The sequence below is a fragment of the Eumetopias jubatus genome, unplaced genomic scaffold, assembly GCF_037043125.1.
Source record: "Eumetopias jubatus isolate StellerSeaLion01/CBP00866 unplaced genomic scaffold, mEumJub1_p1.0 scaffold_12, whole genome shotgun sequence".
In the NCBI taxonomy this organism is placed as follows: domain Eukaryota; kingdom Metazoa; phylum Chordata; class Mammalia; order Carnivora; family Otariidae; genus Eumetopias; species Eumetopias jubatus.
In genome coordinates, this window is record NW_028274818.1 from 113,587,746 (window position 1) to 113,603,582 (window position 15,837).

The 15,837-nt window shown below is 51.5% G+C and overlaps 1 pseudogene; it reads right to left on the reverse strand.

Annotated features, from left to right (window-relative positions):
• Positions 1 to 4,096: 4,096 nt before the first annotated feature.
• The window catches only part of LOC148162938 (acrosin-like), a 111,307-nt pseudogene continuing 99,566 nt past the window's right edge, over positions 4,097 to 15,837 (reverse strand).

Genomic DNA, 15,837 nt, shown 5'->3' on the forward strand with positions numbered 1-15,837 from the left:
ACTATCTTACTATGTACAGCTTACAAGAGGTCTTGAAATTAGGTAGTGTACATCTTTCAAATGTTTTTTCAAAGCCGTTTCGGCTATTTTAGGTCCTTAGCATTTCCATGTGAATTTTAGAATCACCTTATTGATTTATAAAACAAATCCTGCTGGAACTTTTATTGTGATTGTGTTGAATCTATAGATAATTTTTTTAAAAAAAGATTTTTTATTTTAAGTAATCAACATGGGGCTCGAACTTACTACCTCAAGGTCAAGAGTCACACGCTGTACTGACTGAGCCAGACAGGAGGCCCAATTCTATAGATCAATTTGAGGAGACATGACATCTCAACAATATCGAGTCCTCTGAACTATTAACGCAGTGTATCTTTCCAAAAAAATTTATTTAAGACTTGTTTAATTTCCCCTGGCAATGTTTTAGTCTAAGTGTGCAGGTCATTTTTCAATATTTTGTCAAAATTATTCCTAAGGATTTCATCTTTTGATATTATTATAAATGTTATTTAATTTCAATTTTCAACTATTCATTGCTAGTATATACAGATATAATTATTTTCTGTGTATTAATTATGCATCCTGAAACCTTGGTGAACTCACTTATTGATTCTAGCAGACTTTTTTTTTTTTAAGTAAGCTCCATGCCCAGCATGGAGCCCAATGTGGGGCTTGAACTCATGACCCTGAGATCAAGACCTGAGCTGAGATCAAGAGTGGGACGCTTAACCAACTGAGCCTTCCAGGTGTCCCTCTAACAGCCTTTAATTATTGAAGTATCGCTGACACAATGTTACATTAGTTTCAGGTGGACAACAAAGTGAATCGACAAGTCTGTATGTTGTGCTCATCACAAGTGTAGCTGCCACCTCTCGCCATGTGATACTATCACAGTATCACTGACTGTATTCGCTGTGCTGTACCTTTCATCCCCATGACTTACTTATCCCATAACTGGAAGCCTGTATCTCCCACTTCTCTTCACTCATTTTGCCCTGCCTCCTACCCCCACCCCTCTGGCAACCATCAGTTCGCTCTCTGTATTTATGGGTCTGTTTCTGCCTTTTGTTTTTGATTCCACATGTAAGTGACATCATATGTTATTTGTCTTTCTCTGACTTATTTCACTTAGCATAATACCTTCTACGTCCATCCATGTTGTTGCAGATGTCAAGATCCCATTACTTTTTATGGCAGAATAACATTCCAATGTGTTTATACACCATGTCTTTATCCATTCATCAGTCAGTGGACACTTGTGGTGCTTCCATATCCTGGCTATTGTAAATAAAGCTGCAATAAACATGGGGGGGGGCATATCTTTTTGTTTTCTTCAGGTAAATACCCAGTAGTGGAATTACTGGATCACATGTTATTTCTAATTTTTTGAGGAATGTCTGTACTAGTTTCCACAGTATACCAATTTACATTCGCACCCACAGTGCACAAAGGTTCCCTTTTCTCCACATCCTTGCCAAAACTTGTTATTTCTTGTCTTTCTGATTTTAAGTATTCGGACAGGTGTGAGGTGACATTTCATTATGGTTTTGATTTGCATTTCCCTGGTCATTAGTGATATAGAGCATATTTTCATGTGTCTGTTTTCCATCTCTAGTAGGCTTTTTGTAGATCCCTTTGGGTTTCTATATAGAAAAGCAAGTCATCTGTGAATAAGAGGGTTTTATATAATTTTTTCCCAAACTGGATGCCCGTCTGCCTTCATCCTTCCTCTTTTCCTTCCTGCCTTCTTCAATTGGCCAGACCTTCAGAGCAATGTTGACTGCAGGGTTGAGAGTGGAATACTTGTCTTGTGTCTGATCTGAAGGGCATATAATTAAGCCTTTCATCCCTAAGTACGATGTTAGTAGTGAAGTTAAGTGTTGAGCATGATTTTTCTTCACAGATATCCTTTATTAGGTTGAGGATATTCCCTTCTACCCCTACTTTGTTAGGATATTTTTATTTATCTTTTCAATATCAAGAATGAGTGTTGGATTTTGTCAGAAAATTTTCTGCATCTATTGAAGTGGTCAGGGAGTTTTTCTGTTTTATTTTGTTAATCTGGTGAATTATACTGACCTCTTTTTCTAAATAAACTTTTATTTCAGAATTTTAGATTTACAGTAAAGTTGCAAAGTTGTACAGAGTTCCCACATGCCCTTCACCCAGTTTCAACTGTGTTGAAACAGTTGATAGGTTCCCCTGGGTTCGACAGTTGATAGGTTCCCCTGTCGTTAAATCTTATATTACCAAGGTATGTATGTCAAAATTAATAAATCAACATTTGTACATTATTATTAGCTAAACTCCAGAGTTTATTAATATTTTTCCAGTTTTTCCATGATCGTCATTTTCCTGTTCCAAGGTCCGATCCAGGGTACCACATTCTTTCTATGTTTCAAGTCTCGTTAATCTCTTGTGGTCTGTGATAGTTGCTCAGTGTTCCTTTGCCTTTATATGGCCTTGACAGTTTTGAGGAATACTGATTAGATGTGTTGTAGAATGTCGCTTAATATGAATTGTTTTATGGTTTTCTCATGGTTATTGAGATTATGAGTTTTTCAAAGAATTCCATGGAGATGAAGTACCCTTCTCCTCACTCCTATGGGGGAGTCCATGGCGTACACATGACATCAGGGATGAAACTAAACCTTGGCCCCTTGGGCAGGGTAGTGTTTTCCAGGTTTATTCACAGTTCCCTCTCCATCCTTTATTCTTTGAAATTGAGTTGCTCTGTCTAGCGCACACTAGGGGGTGGTGTTGATGAAGTGTCAGCTCCTGTGAGGTGTAGTATCTACATATACTACTTAGAATTCTTCTGGGGCGCCTGGGTGGTGCAGTTGGTTGGGCGTCCGACTCTTGGTATGGGCTCAGTTCGTGATCTCAGGGTCGTGGATTCGGGCACCTTGTCAGGCTCTGTGCTCAGAGGGGAGTCTGCCTGAGGATTCTCTCCCTCTGCCCCTCCCACTTGTGCTCTCTCTCTCTAAAATAAATAGATAAATCTTAAAAAAATTATAATTCTTCTGTAGGGAGTATTTGCCTCTTTCCCACTATTTATTATTTTTGCAGTATAGACTCACATATATTTGATACTTTGGATGATATTCCAATACTGTATTATTTAATTTGTTGTTTACATTGTTCTACCTTTGGCCATTGGGAGTGCTTTCACATGGCTACTGTGTCTGTTTCATGTGACCCTATCATTTATTTAAATATATCTTTACTTTCATATTATAAAATGCTCCAGGCTTGTATTTTCCCTAACTCAGTCCTGCATTTCTCTAAGATGACCTAGTTCCTTTCATTGGAGAATGTTAATTGGAAACCAAGATCTAGACACAAGGCATGCTTGTTGCTCCTGAGATGTGATTGATTTTAGGCCCCCTGAGGTAGATAAGACAAAACGAGGCAATGCAGGCATGTATCCTAACCCACGTGTACATGCATGCCTGTACTGATTCTGTATCTATCCATCTGCATATATATTAAACAGGAGTTCATACTGCTGTTTCCAACCCATATCCAGTACCACAGGGTTCATTTTATCCTTCACTTCTTGCATATACTGAATAATTTTTGAATGTTTAACTCTTTTCTTTTTTAAGATTTTATTGACTGATTTGACAGAGAGAGCACAAGCAGGGGAAGGGGAAGAGGGAGAAGCAGGCTCCCCATTGAGCAGGGAGCCCCACGTGGGGCTCGATTCCAGGACCCTGGGATCATGACTTGAGGCAGATGCTTAACTGACTGAGCCACCCAGGCGCCCCAATTTTTGAATGTTTAATAAACATTACATTCCTGGAATAAACTCCACTATTATTATAGTGTATTACCCTTTTCATATCTTACTGGATTTCATTTGCTAAAATTAAAAATAAACCGGTGTGTTTATGTTCATGAAGAATATCGGTCTGTAGTTTCATTTTCCTGCAACATCTTTGTGTTAGTCTCACTATCAGGATAATGCTGGCTACATAAAATTAATTGGGAAGTGTGTTCCATGTTTAAGCTATTGGGAAGACTTAGTGTAAAATTCATATTATTTCTTCCTTGCATGGTAGACTTTGCCAGTAAAGCTATCTGGACCTTGATTTCACTTTGTGGAAGGGCATATACATGGGCAGGAGACTCCGGGGCGCTTAGTTCAGGCACAGCCACCCCCAGCTTGTGACTCCCACGACCACATAGGTGTTTGCCACGTTGTCTCTGCACATGAGAGGCCCGCTGCTGTCCCCCTGCCCAGAAGGACACAGAAGTCACTCTCTGTCTGAGCCACATTTCCCCTGCCCAGAAGGGCCATAGGCTCTGGAAGGACAGTTTCTTCAGTCACATGGCTTCTTGCTGCCATGAACACAAGTGGTGGTGGTAAACCTTGAGTTGGTATCAACAGCTTCAGGTGGATGTGAGAAGAGGATGAATTGTCATGGGTCTTCTTGCAGTGAGGAGGGAAGATCAGCGATCCATGAGTCCACGTATGAGGCTTTATGCATGCATGGGCATGTGTGTACAAGTGGATTTGAAGGTTTTGTATTCTCGTGAGGAGAGGTAAGCATTCTCTTCCAGGGTGGTGTTCGGGTGGTATGATCTCTGTGTCACGGTGGGATAAAGCGCTCTGTGTGGTGGTGACTGGTTCTTTGTAGGGGCCCCAGGTATCACCTCCCATCCTCACTGCTACAAGATGAGACCAGGGAAAGGGTCACTGAAGCAGGGCGCTGGAGTGAGTGGAGTTCAGGGATTCACAAAAGATGTGTTGACAGGGAAAGGGGCGCCTGGAGGGAAGATACCTGGCAGGTGTCGATCTTGCCTTCAGGGTACCCTGCACACACATTGGTTGAACAAATGCGCCCATTGTACCACTGGGTGGAGTTACAAAGTCGAGGTCGATGAGGTTCCCATGGGCCTCCTGCAGTGTAGGTGCGATCCTGTAGGCTACAGCCAGGCGGCTCGGTGGTCAGCGATCACAGAAGACATGTTTTGGGAAAGACCTGCCTCCTCCCTCCACGGAACCCCCATCATCCTGAAATGCTCTACTTCAACCTAAAATCCATGAAGGACAATGCCCCTGGCCTCTCCTCAGACACTTGTGAAGGATGTGGGGTGTTGGAGGCATATGCAGGTGAAGAGAATGGGCAGTGCATGGAGGATGAGCAGATGTGGCTGCAGGAATGTGTGTTGATGCCAGATGATTATTCACAGCTACAGCCAGGATGTGTCACCTCATTTACACCCCACAGTGACCCCCTGTGTTAAGCGCTGTGACTGACCTTGCCTCCAATCAAGAGCTTGGAGCACCACATGCCCAAACATGCTGGTAGGGATATGGTGTGTCTTGGATTCAGACCAAGGTTTTCCTCTCTACACTCAAATCCAGGACACACATTTCATTTCCCCACAGTACGGCTCTAAGTCCCCCTCATTGCTTCTTATCCCCCGTTAAACACGTCAGCGCAGTTCTGGACAGGATCTGCTGGAGCTGGGCAGATGAGTCCTCCCCACATGCCTCCCATCCGTTTTGAAGTTACAGAGAAGGAGGAGCTGCAGGATGGCCTCCACACACACAGATCTGTCAGGGGCATGGGTGGTTGGAATAACCGGAAGGCAGGTCAGAACATCCTGTACAGCCCCAGAGGCTCCATCATGATCTTTGGGTTAAGAAAGGCCCAGCCCAGGCTATGATTCCATCAGCCAACCTCACACCTGGCTATAGGGGCAGCTATCCCCTCTTCATCAAGTGGCCTCCCCCCACCACGGCCGCACCCACAGCCCAGCCACAGCCAGGTGGGTGGGTCTGACATCGCCTGCATCCGGGTGGAGAGGTGGCGGATCACACTTGGAACATGGCAGTGGAGGCCAAGTGGGAAGCCAGAACCAAGTGGAGCAAATGGATGGAGCTAGGCACACAGCATTCAGACTGTGTTTGTGTGTCTTGGACTGTGTCTCCAGGCCCTTCAGGTCAACTTTGAACACCACCCAAGCAGGCTTAGTTTTGTCCTTGCACTGTTCCCACGGCAGGGGTGACATGGAAATGACCACCACAACAAGCTTGGTCGCTTACGGTGACCTTTTAGATCTATGGAAGAGCCAGATGACCTGGAAGAGAAGAGGGTTTTCTCAATCCCAACACCTTGGCTTTAAATGCTGAAAAGTCCACAAGAACTTGAAATTCAATAGAAAAGGAGGACTACCCCAGAAACATATGGCCTCAAGGAGGAGGTAGAAAAAGGAAGGTCTGCAAGAATGTCACAGAAATTTGGAGGCTGGGGATTTCTTTAAGACGTGGTCTTACCAGTGGGGTTGGATTCACCAGAAGATGGTAGAAATCCCACTAAGTTGAGGAGGATTCTAGAAAAAAAGAGGCCTGTGTGATGTCCAGGGTGTAGCTGGGAGCCTATAATCCTTTTGAGAAATAGGACAGCAAAGGTGGTGGCAGGGGTGGTTTGTAGATGGGAACCCTGAGATCAGCCCCCCCCCCCAGGGACTCCAAGAACCCTGGGACACTGCACACATGTTTGGGTGGGTGGGCAGAGCAGGGTAGGCCAGGAGGTTGGGAGAAGAAGAATGCTCTAGAGGCCTCAGCAGAGCTATGGACATCAATAGGCAGACAGAGGTTGAAACCCCAGGTCAGGGAGGGAAGGGCCAGCAGAGGCCAGAGAAAACAGGGGTGCCCGGGAGGAGAAGCAACCCAATCAGAGAAGGGGGGCAGCCTTGAGAGAGGGAAGAAGAGTTACAGGAAGCATACTGAAACTACCAGGGTTTTGTCAGCAGAAAATGCTGAGTTTTGAACCCCAAATGACTGAAGTGCCTTGAATTAGGAGCCCTCAGTTTTCCATTATCAAGGGACAAAAGAGCTTTCAGTCTCTCTTCTCATCCCCAATGTGACTGGGTATAAAGTTCATGTGGTCACCTGTGGAAAGCTGAAAGGCCTAACCTACTCGTCAAAACCTTGCTGCCCACTGCTGGCCTGCCAAGAACCCTGTCCCCTCTCTGCAGAGAATACGAAGTCACTTGGATGGGGAGGGTGGATTCTCGCATTGTTTCCCGTGAGGGTGGGGAGCAGAGGTTCACTGAGGTCTAGAGGGCTGGGCTCTGGGGTCTCAGAGCTCAGAGACCACGTGACATGGCCCTTGCACTCGCAGATGGGGAAATGGATGTCCAGAGAGGAGAGGAGTTGGCCCGCCACCACAAAACCCCATCTCGAGCTCTTCTCCAAGTGCCGTGTCAAGGGACAGTCCCCCATTTCCAGAAGTTAGCAACTGGGGTTCCAGGCCCCAGATAGAGCCACAGCCCATACCCCATTCGAAAAATGTCCAGGTTCTCCTGGGGCTGCATGCACCCTTCCACCCAGCGACCACACGAGCCATCAGTGGTGAGGTTGTGGACAGGGGACTCAGCTGCCAGTTTCTCCTGATCTAAAATGGGACAGTATCCCGCATTCTGGTGGACATCACCACTAGGCACCACATATGGCCCTGCCCTTCAGAGACCACTGAGGGAATGACCAGCAGTGCCCCTACCCCTGTGAGAGCCCCTCCCGTACTCACCTTTCTCTTTCAAGAATCCCCAGCCAGCCACCCAGCAGGCCTGGGGAACTCCAGGTGGGCCTGCCCTAAATTGGGTCAGGCAGCCCGTTCCGATGAATTGCCCACAGGGAACGGGAGGGGTGATCTTCATGAGAGCGATGTCATTTTGCTATAAACTGGGGATGTATTTCTCATGAATGATGATTTTCTCGACATCTCTCTCCTGTTGAGGTGGCTTCGCTGCCTTATCGTTCCCATACGTAAATTCCCTTGCTCCAAAAATCAGTCTCCAGTCATATACATTTCTGTGGTCACAGAGGCAAGCCAGGTCATCCTCAGAAAGGACGGGCTTGACAGAAACCTCTGGTGACCATGATCCTCAGAGCCCTCCCTCAGCAAGGGCCTGGGCCCACCCACTCTCGGTCTGGTTGCCACAAGGCCCAGAGCCCCAGGGAGACTGCGCACAGAGAGCCCTGGAGAATGTCCATTTCTGGGAAGAGCCTTTCTGAAGACCTCCCTCCACACGCTCCCACATGTAATTATTGGAGAATAAGCTGTGGGCAGCCGTAAGCAGCCAATGGGAGTTCAGCAAGGTGCCTCTGCACGCATAGTACCTTCGGTTATTATGGGACATGAATACCTGGAGGCTGACCATCCAGGGCCAGGCCCCGATTTTGCATCCTGCCCTCTGGCGATATGGCCACTTCCCGGTGGGTTCTGCCTGAACCGTAACCCACAGGGGGTACTGGGGATAGACCAGGGGCACAGTTCAAACCAAGAAGAGGCACAGCCTGTCCTCGCACCTGCACGATGGGGAAACAGGGCTAGAGGGCTGAGCAAAGTGGGGCAATCGGGAGTGTGGAGGGTCCGAGGGGGAGCTGCTGAGGAGGGGCGCTGTCAGGGCGGTAGGGAAGCAGGAAGCTGCAGGCTTCAGGAACTGGTTTTGAGGAGTATGGGTTCTGGGGTCTTGTGGGTGTAGCCCCAAGGCGAAGTAAGAAGGCGCCAAAGGAAGCAGGACCGATGATAAGGGCCCTAGAAATAGGGGAGATCCCAAGGCAGAGGGGGAGGCTAGAGGTGGAGAGAGAGAGGTGTAATGGCTTGAGGTCTTTAGAGCCAATTTTGGGCGGGAGACTAAGAAAAGAGCCACAGGGGTCTTGGGGCTGCAGTGTGGGGTTAAATGGTGGCAGGACGAGGGAGAGTAGCCAAGGCAGGTCCAGTGATCCCAGGTGTGGGGAACAGCGGGGGCCAGGGGTGGAAATTCTGGGAACTGGGGAGAGGCAACAAGAGTTTGGGGGTCCCTTGGGTGCTGTCACAATCTAAGGTGGAGGCGGGACCTTAGAAGAATGCCATGACAATACCCTGGGGTCTTTGGGGTCAGCCAAAGGTGGGGCACCTCAGTATCTGTGGGAAGAAAGGGGTTTCTAAAAATTGGGACTTGATGTGCAAGAGGCAGTGAGGTCAGTCTCTAGGTGATGGAAGGACCCCAACGTCTGTGCTACAGGAGGCATAAGAGCCCAGAGGTCAGCCCTGGTGTATCTCGGCTGATGAAGCTGGGAGCAAGGATGGTCTGAGTTGGGGATGTGGGTCACACCCGTGAGACCCCGGGGACTACTAAGGCCCAAGCTTGGCCTCCTGCCTAGCCCTGGACAGAGGGAGTCTGGGTGGGGCTTGCTATTCAGAAGACATTCTTTCCACCCCCCGGAGGAGTCCCTGACACTTACTCACACGTGGCGTTATCTTTGGCAACCACAGACACTGCCAAGGCCAGCAGAATGGCAGTTGGCAGCATCTCTATCATACTCCTGCCCCAGCCTGGCCTGGAAGCCCAGTGACCTCACAAAGCTCTGTGACCTCCGGACCAATCAGCATGGCTACATCCCCCCAAACCCCCCAATAGTCAGGCCAGGCAGGAGCCCATTAGCTTAACCGGTTCAGGCCGAAACAAGATGCCAGCTTTCTGTACAGGCTCCTCTGCGTCCCTCGGGTGATGGGGGCTCATGTGCAGGCCCTCCCTCTGTCCTAAGGCCTGGATCTGCATTCCCAGTTACCCTTTGAAGGTTCAGTATCATCTGAGGATCCAGTTTTGTTCAGTGTCAGGGTCTGCCCCTCATGCAAGCTGCAACCACAGTTCCTGTTCCAAATCATGTGTTGAGGGGCAGTTCTGTCCCTCTGTGTCAAGATGATGCAACATGTCAATGGTCACAGGGTGTCTGGCTCACCAGATTAATCGATCATTACCACTGTGTAGGGCAAATTGTCTTTCCCTTTTCCAAGTACATTTTATCAGCACACTTTTCAAAGACCCACTTTGAATTTCTCTAATTTAGGACTACAAAGCCCATCTTTCTATTCATTGCTAGGTATCACAGGGTCTGTGATCTCAGGTCTCACTCCTACCTGAGTGTCTCCAGGTCTCCTCTCTGGGACCTACATGCAGGAAGATGTGTCTCCTATACCTGAGGGTCAGGATTTCTCACCACAAACACCTGAATATCCTGAGGATTCATTTTTTCTGATTGTCAGGGGACGGCATCGCAACGACGGGAGGATGACAAATGCTTACCTCACATCCCTGCATGTTAAGAGGTTTCACCTTCCTGGGGCACCTGGGTGGCTCAGTTGTTAAGTGTCTGCCTTCGGCTCAGCTCATGGTCCCAGGGTCCTGGGATCGAGCCCCGCATCGGGCTCCCTGCTCTGCGGGAAGCCTGCTTCTCCCTCTCCCACTCCCCCTGCTTGTGTTCCTTCTCTTGCTGTGTCTCTCTCTCTGTCAAATAAATAAATCAATCTTAAAAAAAAGAGGTTTCACCTTCCTGTAGGAGTGAAAGGAGGTCACACCTCCACCTGCATGAAGGGCAGTGTTCCCTAACCCTAACCCAAACCATAACCCTAAATCGTACCCTAACCCTAACCCGTACCCTAACCCTAACCCGTACCCTAACCCGTACCCTAACCCTAACCCGTACCCTAACCCGTACCCTAACCCTAAACCTAACCCCTAACCCGTACCCTAACCCTAACCCGTACCCTAACCCGTACCCTAAACCTAACCCCTAACCCGTACCCTAACCCTAACCCATACCCTAACCCGTACCCTAACCCGTACTCTAACTCTAACCCTAACCATGGGTCAACTAGAGAAAAGAGGAAACCCCAGGATGTTTGGGGTTCATGAGAAATTTGACCTCCAGTCCTGACATGAAGATGACACTGTGCCAAATGGACCTGCTGCTTTCTCTGAACACTGACATCCTGTGAAGCTGCATCACTGACTCACAGGCTGATGTTCAAAACCTTGAGTCTCCTAGATCCACAGCAGATAAGTGCTGTCAGGTGGGGATAAGTAGGTCCTCCGACCTATGGCCTGCACACCTGCCTCAATTTCTGGGAGAAGGGGAAACACACACTTGTTTTTTAAGTAGTCATTATCTTCATTCTAAAGTAGACCAATGACTTTGACATTTTTGGAAAAGCGAAATTACTCTTCCAAATGAACACCTCAACTCATCTGTTCCTCATGCAACTTGAGTGGGATCTGGTTTACTCCAGCCTCCAGGCCCCCACCTGGAGGATCCTCCTGTACCATCTTGACAGCCCATGACCAGCATCCCCGGGGGCACAATGCTGAATTTGGGGGATGACTCTGGGGCTTCTTGTCACCGCACCTGTGCCTGGGGAAGTAGGAACCTGGAGGATCCTCCCAGATGATCCTGATGGACCGTTACCAACATCCCTGAGGACATGGGGCACAATGCTGAAGTTGGAGGACTGCTCTGGGGTTTCTTGCCACCACACCTGTGCCTGGGGGGGAGCGGGAACCTGGAGGGCCCTCTCAGACAATCCCAACGGACCATTAGCACCATCCCTGGGGACATGGGGCACAATGCTGAAATTGGGGGATGGCTCTGGGGCTTCTTGCTACCGCATCTGTGCCTAGGGGAGCAGGAACCTGAAGGACCCTCCCAGACAATCATAACGGACCATTACCACCATCCCCCTGAGGACATGGGGCACAATGCTGAAGTTGGAGGATGGCTCTGGGGCTTGTTGCCACCACACTTGTGCCTGGGGGAACAGGAATCTGGAGGACCCTCCCAGACGATCCTGATGGACCATGACCACCATCCCTGAGGACAGGGGGCACAATGCTAAGTTGGAGTCCCTTGGTCCTGAAACCAGCAGGAACGGAGCTCCAAGGGCAGAAAGGAGACTCCAGGAGGATTTCCATCCAGGGAAAGGGGGCCCACTGGAGGGCACAGAAGCAGCAAGCCCCACCGACCCGCAGGCCATTTGAACAGGATCACCTCCTGCACTTACTTAGCACGTTGTCCGTCTTCGTGTGTGGACAGTGACTGGCCCACTCAGGGCTGGTGCACTTCCAGAGGAGGGCTAGAAACTTTTCAGTGCTTGCTCATGGGTCAGAGGACCAACGCCCAAAGAAGCAGAGGATATCCCTCTTTCTCTGGGGCTGGGGAAGGCAGCCACCATCCTGGAGCAGGACCGGGTCCAGGAGTGTGTTCTTTCTGAAGCCCCTACCTTCGGTGGGTGTTGCTATGCTTAAAAAAGGCCCACTCAGCCCCAGAGTCAGGAGCAGTGACAGGCTGTCTCCAACCCTAGCCCAGGATCACGACCCGAAACCATCCTGCCTTTGGGAGGACAGGTCTCTTTCAGGAGCCAGGGAGGGGACTGGCCCTTCTCCCCTCCCCAGGTCCAGGATGCCCGGGACCTGCAAGAGCTCTTCATCTGAGGAGGAGTCATGGAGAACAAGTGTATCTCGTCAGCCCAGCAAGTGAAATAACCAAAGCCCAAGTCTCAGGTTCTAACAGAAGCAGAATTTCAATGTACTGTTTGGGGTCACCTCCTCCCCTCTTATGTGGCCTTGGGGGACCCCAAGGAAAGTCTTCTTTGTTCTCCTTCCCTCAGAGAGAGGAGCTGGCCCCATGTCCCGGGGTCCCCACCGTGTCCCAGTGCTGAGGAAGAGCCACACGCAGAGGCCTGGTGTCAGGAGTGTGGTTGGCCACTGCTCCTGGGCTCCCAGCCAGGGGCCTGGCTGCTGCATGGAAGAGCTGAATCCTTTTGGGGGAAGGAGTGCTCACTGCCGACACCGCTCACCATCCCCCTCTGCACTCTGCAATCCAGGCTCTCTGCCCAGCTTACGTCAATCACCAGCACTCCACATGTTCCTGCCATGGGAGGGATCATTCAGCATCACCCCATTGCACAGAGGAGGAGAGCGAGGCTCAGAGAGGGGAGGTAAATGGCTCCAGTCCTAGAGCTTGTCAGCAGAGAAGCTGGAAAGCCAGCCCTCCAGAGCCCCTACTAGACCAGCCAGAGACTCCCTGAGTTGAAAGTGAGCCCTCCCCTGCCTGACCAGCCACGCACTGGCCCCTGACCTTCATGATGGCCTGTTCTTGACCTTGAAGGTGAGCTGGCTGACTAGGAGGGGGAGTTCAGCTGGTGGGACAGGCTGTAGCTACAGGACAGAGTGACACATCTGAGCTAGCAGGAGCCACACTCTGGTCTCCCTCCCGGAGCCTGCCTGGGAGCTGGAATCTGGGTGCCCTAGGGGCCAGCACACAACAGGGTCTGCACTGACCAGGGATCCATGGCACCCAGGGAGAGTCCACTCTGCCCTCTCCCCGCTCCTGCCTGGCCTCACCTCTACTCACTGTGGGGCTGTAGGACCCGGAACCAGGCCCCATAGGGATGGTTCGGTTCCAGCTTGTAATGATTTCACAGCCCGTGGAGCCCCTGGGTCTGGAGGGAGGACTGGCTGTGGACCAGGACTGGGCTGGGGAGGATGCAGCGCCTTGTGGAGAGTGAAGGATGGGGCAGGGGCCGAGTCCTGGGGCCACTGCGCATGTCTAAAAAGGGCTGAAATCCCTGAATGCCCATGGGGTCCCTCATTACAGTTAGGACTCCCTTCACACTCGGGCATCCTGCTGGTGGGGCCCTCCTCCCCGGTCTCCTTCCCACCCCTCTGACTCCAGCCGGGGCTGCAGCCAGGGAGAGGCTGGACCTCTGTCCCAGCTCCTGCCAGGAAGACAAGGCAGAAGGAGGAGAGGAGAAGGGGAAGGGGCAGACTGATCTTCTCCCTGTCCTGAGTTGGCCTCCACTGATGCCTCCAGGTCCTCTGGCCCAGCCCTGCACTTAGCTGGACCCTGAGAGGGAGTCTGCATTCCAGGCCAGCTGGGTGGGGGGGGGTATTCAATGACCTGTGTGTCCCCAGATGTCCTACCCACCTGGCCTTGCACCCTAAGGCCTGCCGCCCAGGGTAGGTGTGATTGCGGGGCCCAGTGGACTTTGGGGCCACAGAGCAGTTGGCTGTGGTGAGGGGATGTGGGGGACCGGTCAGGTGCAGAGCCATGGGGCTCATGTCCATGCGCTGCAGGGCTGGTTCACCGTACAGGTGCTGCCTGCAGGTCTCCTTTGTACACCTGGCCATGACACACCTGGTTGGCCCTCTCGGTGGGGAGGCTTGTGTGCTGGTGCACCTGTCCCCCACCTACCCCTGGAGGAGGGGCCACGTTCAAGCGTTTCCATGTCCAACCCTCAGGGACAGTTGGGACCCTGGGTCAAGAGAGGCAGGCACTGGCCCAAGACAAATGAGGGCTGCAGAGCCCAAGGAGCAGGGCTGCTCTCCAGTCCTAGACCAGCCCCAACCCTCCCATGAGGTTCGCTTTGGGGGTGAGAGCCCCTCAGATCCTCGGGGATAGCTACCCACCCCGTCCCATGTGGGGACATGACCTTGGCATCCCCAGGCATGTAGAGGCATGCGCACCTGCAAACCCACCCCCACACACCACTCTGACTGCCCAGCTTGGGGTCAGAAGGGGAGGACACCCTGGCAGCGAGGTAGGTGACAAGAGGGGGAAAGAAGAAAGAGGTTGGAGACAGCTGGGCCATGGGGCAGGGCATCAGGACTCCTGGCAAGGACCCAGATCCAGAGCATGGGGAGGGGAGACAGGCCAGGCTGATGGTCAGGGGTCCCCAATGGGCCCAGGGGGTTGCCAGGGAACTGGGAAAAGACAGGGTCTGGGTTCCGGTGTCCACCACCACCCTGGGCACTTGGGAGTAGGAAGAGATACCCTCCCCCAAGTCCGGAGGGCTATGGCACAAAAGGCCTCAGCCTCCTCTGCTGTCACTTGGGCTGCAGAGATGCAGTGTCCCAAGGGTCCCACAGGCTTGTAGAAGAGCCTGTTGGCCTTGGATCTCCATCCCCGACCCCCTGTGATCCCAGTCTTGGGAAAATGTTTTCTACCCCCTCGAGGTCCTTCTCAGCAGAGGACAGACTGGGGGCTTGGGGGGGCTGAGGACCTGGGTACGCAGAACGTGGCAGAGCACAGGGCCACCAGTCTGGAGACCAAGATCAGGGCCCTACTTGTTGCAGCCTCAGGGTCCCCATGTGGAAGAGGATCCAGAATCACTGCTCCGGTCAGGGTGAAGAGGCCTTAGGAAGGAATGGAGCACCTGGACCGGAGAGGGAAACAGGGACAAGGGAGGCTTCTGAGGTTTCTCACATCGCCCATGGAACCCACAGATCTGCTCCTGTGAGAGACACAGACACAGAGACAGAGAAGGAGACAGAGAATGAACACAGGACAGAGGGAACCAGTAGAAGTCACAGACTCCATCCGCTTAGAAATGACATCCCGGCATTTTGTGCCATTCCTTTCCTGAGAGCGCCATCACACAGGCCATCCACCCTGGAGGGGAGTGGATTGCACAGGGATGTGTGACCAGGACTCAGGGGTGCCAGGGGCCACTGTGGGGACGGCCCAGCACACGGGAACAGATGAGGCCCAGGGACCTGAGCCTAACCCTAACGGGAGCCCCTGGAAGTCTGTGTTGTGAGAGGACAAGGTCAGAATCAGTTCATTACTACCTTCCCACGGGGGCTGGGACACAGGCAGGAGGGGGGTGGCTTTGCCTGGTCCCCAGAGCAGACTCAAGCCCCTCTGAGCTGTGTTCCATGCCAAGCCCAGCCCCTGGCTCATCCTTGCATTGCCAAGTATGCCCCAGCCTCCTGTGATAGCAGGCACAGAACATGTGTAGAGGTCCTACCCCTGATGGCGTCCCTAGAAGTAGAAGCTGGAATACCCCGATGTGCAGATGGGGAGCCTGGGGAGGCCCTGAGAGGCACGGGGTCTGTCCAGGGTCACAGCTCTGGGCACGCACAGGAACCAGGTCTGAACCCAGCTCTGTGCCATCACAGCAGAGACACCAGCTGCACCCAGGCCTCCCGGGGGCTGTGGGTGGGCTGTGTGGGTGTCACTGTGTGGATGGGGCATGGGGGGAGGGTGAGCATTGAGCAGCG